This window comes from Emydura macquarii, unplaced genomic scaffold, assembly GCF_026122565.2.
Source record: "Emydura macquarii macquarii isolate MOO-44397 ecotype Brisbane River unplaced genomic scaffold, CSIRO-AGI_Emac_v2 contig_1119, whole genome shotgun sequence".
Classification (NCBI taxonomy): Eukaryota; Metazoa; Chordata; order Testudines; family Chelidae; genus Emydura; species Emydura macquarii.
In genome coordinates, this window is record NW_027131256.1 from 3,659,447 (window position 1) to 3,667,108 (window position 7,662).

Here is a 7,662-nt window from a genome sequence, read left to right on the forward strand (position 1 = left end):
GACTATCCAGACAGAAGCCTGGTTACATGTGCTTCTTCTTTGAGTGATGTCCCTATTGGTGCACCATTGTGGATGCTGCAGCGTTCCCTGCAGCTGGGATCAGAGATCTTCAGCACTGCCCGTCGGACCGCACATGCACACCTCCCCCGTTTCATGCCATGAGCAGGACGTATATATAGTGCTGTGCGGTACAACCACCCCCCCAATTCCTTCTCTACTGCCTTTAGTCTGGGACGTAATCCACAGCAGAGTCGCTTCTCCTTTTACCTAGTTAGATAGTGCCTTACCTGTTGTTTTTTGTATAGTTTAGTAGTTCAGTCTTTCTTTTTGACCACTCCCTATCTTAAAAAAAAATTCATTTTTACACCTTCTTACCCTCCCCATTAGCTTGTTATTTAGGTTTTCGTTTTCCTGCTTCCCGTCTTCCCAACCGGGGAGCTTTTCCCTCACCCTTATGCCCGGCTCTCCTGGGTTTAAGAGATGTGTATCCTGCCAAATCGCCTTCCTTGTAACAGACGGTCACCCACAGTGCATTCACTGCCTGGAAGAGGGATACATCCCGCAAATGTGTGTTCACGGCTATGACCTTGCTGCCAGGACCAGAAATGACCAGGACATTTGGTTGCAACTTCTCATGGAGAAATCACTCTGTCCAGCATTGGAACCTGGCCTGGACACTTCCCCTCACATTCTGCTAGGTCATCCACCGATCCTCATTTGTTGTGTCTTTCTAAAAGAAAGTCTTCTCTCCTCGCTCTGATGGGAAGAAACGGGCTCCCTGGTTACCTGCTGAAACACCCCCTGCCACAATGCTATCCCCTGCGAGGTTGGGTGCCTCGACATTCTAGGAGAGGAGACATAGTTCCAGGACCCATCCAAGTGCCTCCAGTACCGGCGCTAACCAAAAGTCTAAAGACCCTACCCGGCTAGACCTGCAGCCCTCAGCACAGTCTCTCCGGTGCTAGAGGCCCTGAGAAGCCTTCCCCTGTTCCAGTCACATCAACCATCTTCACTGTCCCACAAATTTGGCAACTTCTTAGCCCTTTTATTTTTATCATGGCAGCTAATTACCTCAGATAAGTGAGTTCTGGAAATCATCATGGAAAGATAATCCATCCCTTTCTTATCTATCCTGCCCCTCCTCCCTCCTTCCCCGTCCCTCTTCAGAGACCCTTTTCATGAACCCATCATACGAGAAGAGAGAAATCATCTTCTGCAACTGGGAGCCATAGAATCGGTCCCAACACAGCACAGAGGGAATGATTTTTACTCTTATTATTTTCTGGTCCAAAAAAAATCCAGTGGTTGGAGACCAATACTAGACCTTCGAAGCCTAAACAAGTTTGTCAAACTGCAATGCTTCAAGATGGTTAGCCTCTCCATCCTGATCCCAGAACTGGAACAGGGGGACTGGTTCTTGGCCCTCAGCCTCCAAGATGCATATTTTTACACCCTGCCCACAGACGGTTCCTCCAGTTCATCATAGGGACCGATCACTATTCATACTAGGTACTGCCCTTCAGACTGTTGACAGATCCTCGTGTCTTCTCCAAGGTCCTTGCAATAGTTGTTGCCTCCCTACGCAAAGAGGTTCATCGTCATCTTTTCATACTTGGATGATTTTTTCCTCAGGGTCCCATCCAAAACCAACACCCTTCACACCGTCCATCCGACAATGAACCTTTTCTCAAGCTTCAGCCTTTGTGTAAACTTGGAAAAATCTACACTACCAGTGCAACATCTGGAATTAATCAGGCGCAATTGGATGCCATACAAGCAACACCCTTCCTCCCAGCTCACAGATTTTCAACCATAGTCGGTCTTGTATCCACGGTCAGAACCTCCTCGCAGATCTCAGCCAGGACATGCCTCCAGGTACTCAGCCACATGGCAGTGGCCACCTTTGTGCACGTTTACACATGCAATGTCTTCAGGCAAGACTACATACAAGCTATGTCCCTCACAGACACAGCCTGCACAAACTCCTGTCCATGCTTGTGATGGTCAAGGACTCACTACACTGATGGATTCAGCTCAAGAACATCTGTGTCAGGATTCCTTTCCTTTAATCAGCACCATCCATGATTCTAACAACGGACGCCTCCTTAATCAGCTGAGGCGTACACCTTCACAATCATACAGTCCAGGGCACAGTCCACAGGCAAGGTGGAGTGAGGTCCCACTCTTTATGCTCAGAGGCACTGAATTATGGAACACGGCATCACCATCTCAGCCACATACCTCCCTGGACACTAGAACACCACTGCAGGCAGACTCATTGAGCAGGCGATTCTCCCACAATCATGAGTGGGAACTAGATACATGAGCCCTTCCGCACATCTTCAGCTACTGGAGATTCCCCACCATATACCTTTTTGCCACACCAGAGAATGCCTGCTGCCCTCAATTCTGCTCAAGAGCAGGAGTGAGACAAAGATCCCTGGGAGATGCATTCCTCATCACATGGGATGCCCTGCTACTCTGTGCCTTTCCTCCCTTCCCCCTTCAGTTCTGCATACTCCACAAGATACAGGGTAACCAAGCCCAAGTCATCCTTATAGCTCAGACCTGGCCACGACAGATCTGGTATACTTATCTCCTGCATATGATGGTATGCCCTCCGATCTCTCATTGTCCAAGTCCATGACTCCTTTCTCAGGATGCGAGTCACATTCTCCATCCCAATCCACAGCTTCTACACCTGAAAACATGGTTCCTTCGTGGTTCTGGAATTCAGAAATAACTTGTTCAGAAGCAGTTAAACAGGTACTCTTGAATAGCAGACGTCGTACAACTAGATACACTTACCGTTGCAAATGGACACGCACTAGCGGTCTCTAACTGAAGGCTTTGTTTGTTAATTGTTGCCCAGTAAGGCTACATTCCCACCATGTTTCACTGCAGTTGTCATTTTCCATCAGGAAGGGCTCTCCAGAGGACTTTACAGAAAATCTAGAGCTTTTCTGGAGGATATACAGTCATCTGTCTTTAGAGAGCTCATTACACCTGTCCCTGTTGTTATACTTCCATATACAAAGAGTAAAACCTGTACTTTCTATCTAAAATATCTTATTTTATATGAAGGAAAGCCAATAATAAGAAAGAATAAAAAATAAAATCATGAGAGAGAGAGAGATGTACAAGTTATGTGCATCTCCACTCCATTATACCAACTTGCTGTCACTCTGAGGTAAAAAAGGGCCTGATCTAAAGTCCATTGAAGTCAATGGAAACTTCAGTGGGTTTTGGCTCAGGCCCAAAATGACTAGGCCATAAAGGTACAGCGCACAGAAAACAATGGCAACACAGTTTCAATAGCTATATACTGAGTGCTACACAGAGGAGTCCCGCTTCTGTGTCTAGTAAGTGCATTTTACACCTTTAAAGATTCTGCAATCTCATGGTTATGTAAAGACCATAGTTATTCAGTGTTAAGAGCATCAGCAAATGTAATATTCTACATGTGAGAACATGTCCCCTTTTACCCTCCCACTCCCCCATGGTCTGACATCAGTTGCAGTTAAGAAATCCTGTAGGGTGGGTCAATCACGTAGTAAGGATTAGAAATAGAAAAACTTTGAAAATAAAAAGAATGATCTAATTTTCTTCCTTCCATCACAAAAAGGAGACTATTATGTGAACAAGAAAAGCAGACAGGAGCAACAGGCAGCTGGGTGTATTGCCTCAATGGGGTTATCTGTATTCTGTAAGTTAGGGAACAATACTCCATTTTGCCATTTTAAAAGAAAGCTAGCAACGTTTTTCTTTGAGGAAACTCCAGTGTCCCCATGTTTTGGAAGATGAACGTAAAAATTGGCAGGGAGATGGCTTTTGTGTCAGGCATCTGTTATTTACCAAGTTATAAGCTTGTATCTCAGTTCACATGTGCTCAGTAGAGACTTCTTTGAGTTTAGCAGCTAAAATCTCTGAAGATTTTGTCTTTACTGAGCATGTTCCACCCACTGATCACTCCTACGTGTGCCTGGATTGCTCATGCACCATCCCCACAGAGCCACTGCATGTGTTCGAACCCCAGGCAACTGGGGCAAAGCAGGACTTTCCTTACAATGGCGGCTCCTACCTGCTCCTGGCTACAGTAAGGCTGGATACTGGCACTGAGAGCAGGAAGCCTGTCTCTCCTCTGCTCTCAATAACCCCCTGTTGGCTCCCAGGCAGCATGGAGTAGGAAGCTGTCTGATTTGAAGGGGACAAGAGCCAGACCAGGAGGGAATGGAAGGGAGTAGATTGGAGCATAGAATTTAGTGACTCTGGGACTGGAAATGGGTAAGTAAAACACTGTGGCTGGAAAAGCGGGGAGGGGAGAGACCAGGCAAGAAGACTGGGACTGGGAACCAGTGGGCTGGGATGTGGGAAAACACATCTGACAGGGAGCTGGGATGCAGAAGAAGTGTTGCTGGCTGGACAAAGACATTGAGACAAAGAGCCAGGGAAGGGAAGGGGTAGAGAATGGATGAGGAGCCCAGGAAGGGAGATTGGGACGAAGAGCCAGTAAAGGGAGAAGGGGGGAGGGAGGGATGAGAAGCTGGGGGAAGGGAGAGTTAATTCAGACAAATAGCCCAGAGTGAGGAACTGGAACTGGCTGGGCAGAAAGAACAGGGACAGGGAGTCAAGGAAAGGGAGAACTGGACCTGACTGGGTTCAGAGACTGGGAGTGGGGAGAGAGACTGGGACTTGAACAGGGAGCCTGGAGGGGGAGACTAGGACTGGCTGAGCAAGGGGCCTTGGTAGGGAAGGATAATGGGACTGGGATGAGGCACCAGCAGTGGGGAAGAGACAAGACTGGGACAGGGATAGATTGGAGGGGACAGGGCAGAAAACGTCAAGTTTGTGAGAAAGAGGCAAAAGAATCTGCAGTCACCAGAGTACACTTCTCTCTCAAGATTCCTGAATCTCATCATTCCTCTGCTATTAGCAAATATTTGTGAAATCCACTGGCACAGGTATCTTATCTAATGCTGTACCCCACACAGGATGACAAACTACTGTTTCTATCAGTTACTTAGTTAGTTCAAGTGGCAGACGTCTTTGGGGTGGATCTAAAGGTTCCAACAGAGCTGATGACCTATGTGGAAAATTACTCTACGAAATTACAATACTGCATTGAATAACATTGTTAAGTTTGCAAAGTCAGCACTGAAAAGCTATGAAATGCCAGAATTCAGATTGCCTGTGCTACTTTAATTCAGCCCCCTGTGCATATACATTATGATACAGTCTTTAATTACATGATCATATACTGTGTTTTCCACAGGACCCTTACTTTTTATCACTCCAGATTAGATTTTACTAGTCCAACTTTCCTTTCCTTTCTTTGTCTTCTTCATCATCTGATATTTGTCTCCTTCTAACCTACACACTCATCTTCCACACCATATGGTAAATCAGGGGATTGTGTATTTCCATATCATGGATTAAACTACAAAGTGTTACCAAGGTAATCTGTAACACTTGTGGTTATAGTGTGCCCTCTGCTGTCTTATTATTTGCATAGTCCAGTGCTTGAAATTTGTGAAAGTTTGAGGAAAATAAAAACAAATGTGATCCCTTCCCCCTACACGACCCCACACGTCATTAAGGACCTACCCCTGATAATGTATGCATTTTCTGTGCTCCCCCGGCAGGCTCTTCTTACCCCCCTACTTTGAGAAATGCTGGTGTGTAGCTCTTCCTCATATAACACTTCCTCTCCTTCGTGACCTGTTGTGATGAGCCGAGAAATAGTAAACATTTCCACTTCAAGCATCATCACTGGCACTCACTGAAATGAATGAGGTTACCTCAGCTATGGTTTGAGACTCTGCAAATTCAGGCAGAAGTCTCCACATCAGTTATACTCCCTTTACATTCTGATTTTTCCATCTTTACTCGCATGAGTATTCCTGAATGAGTTCAATGGGGATTAACAGGACTACTCAGGTAGATGCTACTCAACATAAGTGAGGGTGACAGGAGCAGGGCCTTGATTTTTTTTTATATGGACTAGTGGTTAAAATCAATGTTAAAAAATGAAAATTATAATGAGAAAAGCAGCACTTTGGATAGATCTTGTCCAACTTCAACACACACATCCGTTAATTATGCCTTTGGTTCACTCAATATCACGTGCCTGCTTGTTAACAGATAAGCCTGTTTCATCTTTCACTTCCCTTGATTGTTATTATCTGTCGCATCCTGAACAGCCTTTGATATATTCCACTATATGTGAATTCTTAGTTCATCTGCCTGAAGTCTGGCATGGTATCACTCAAACAGCATGGGTTCTTCTTTTGTTCCCCTCCCCCCCTTGCTTTTGTTTACCATGATCTAATCTCTCTCCCTGGGCTTCCTATATGTTTAAACTGACAACTGATCTATTGCCTCCTTAGGAGAGTATCTCATCCATTTAAAAAAGACTTCAGTCAGTTGGCATTCTTAACAGTGAGGGAAAGGTCACTGTTGCTTTGCAGAAACCGCCTGATCTTTACTCTGGCTGTGAACAATGCAGCTAAGAGGTTTTTAATTTTATTTATTGTTGCAATGTCTTGTTTGCAGGGGATGATGAACAAGATATATCCCTGGAGAGGAAAGCAAATGAGCCAGGTGAAGCACTAACATTATTCTTTTGATAAATAGTCAATTTTTCCTGTCTTCAACATACCAGAGCACAAAAAAGGGTTGGAACTTGTAACCCTGTTTTCTTCATACCCTGCACATTGCATGAGGAAAACAATCAGTGGAGCTTTGTGTGTCAGTGTGTGAAGGGCTACATCTTAATCCACTATTAATGAGACAAAATGCAGTGGAGGAATTTAAATAATAAAAATAATGCAGTTATTTGTGTGTTTGGAGGAAGCATTTTTGGTTACTTTGAGGCTGTTTAGACTGCAGAAAACTTATAGCATCAGGGCCTTAATGTGCAGTTTTAGGATCAGCTGTAAATAGACATTTAGAACATTCTTCCTTTTAGGATGTGAGCCAGTGAGCTTTCCACTGATGGTCTCGAGGGACCGTAGTTGGTTTGTTTACAGAACTTGATAAAACAGGCCACATTTCATAAGCCCTTGAACCGACCTTTATGGCCTGCAAATCCTGCATCCAGACTCACAATGTAGAGACCTGCAGGTGGAAAAGCTAATCTGCTCTTTCCTTAAAGAAAAGAGTTCAAGCCTCTTTTGCCACAAAGGGTACGTCTACACAGCAAAAAACAACAACACAGCAGCAAGTTGCAGAGGCCAGATCTGCAGACTTGGCCTCATGCTACGATGCTAAAAATAGCAGCATAGACATTGCCACTTGTGGGCTGGGGCTTGCACTCTGAGACCCACCTCCCTTGCCAGGTTTCAGAGCCCAGGATTCAGCTTGACTGGGAATGTCTACACTTCTACTTTTAGTGCTGCAGCTGAAGTCCCACAAGCCCAACTCTGTAGACTTGAGCTCTGAAACTCACTGCCATGGGTGTTCTTTTGCAGTGTAGACATAGCCAGAGGGCCTTGAAAATATAACTCACTTGCCAACATGGAAAGTTTAACATAGTGATTTTTTTTTTTAAAAAAGCTCATAAGTTACAGCCTTCTACAGACACCCAGGACAGGCTTTTGAAGCCCATGAAATCCACAGCCACAGGCCACCTGAATTTTGGGGAGGAAGTGCAGACTAATTAGC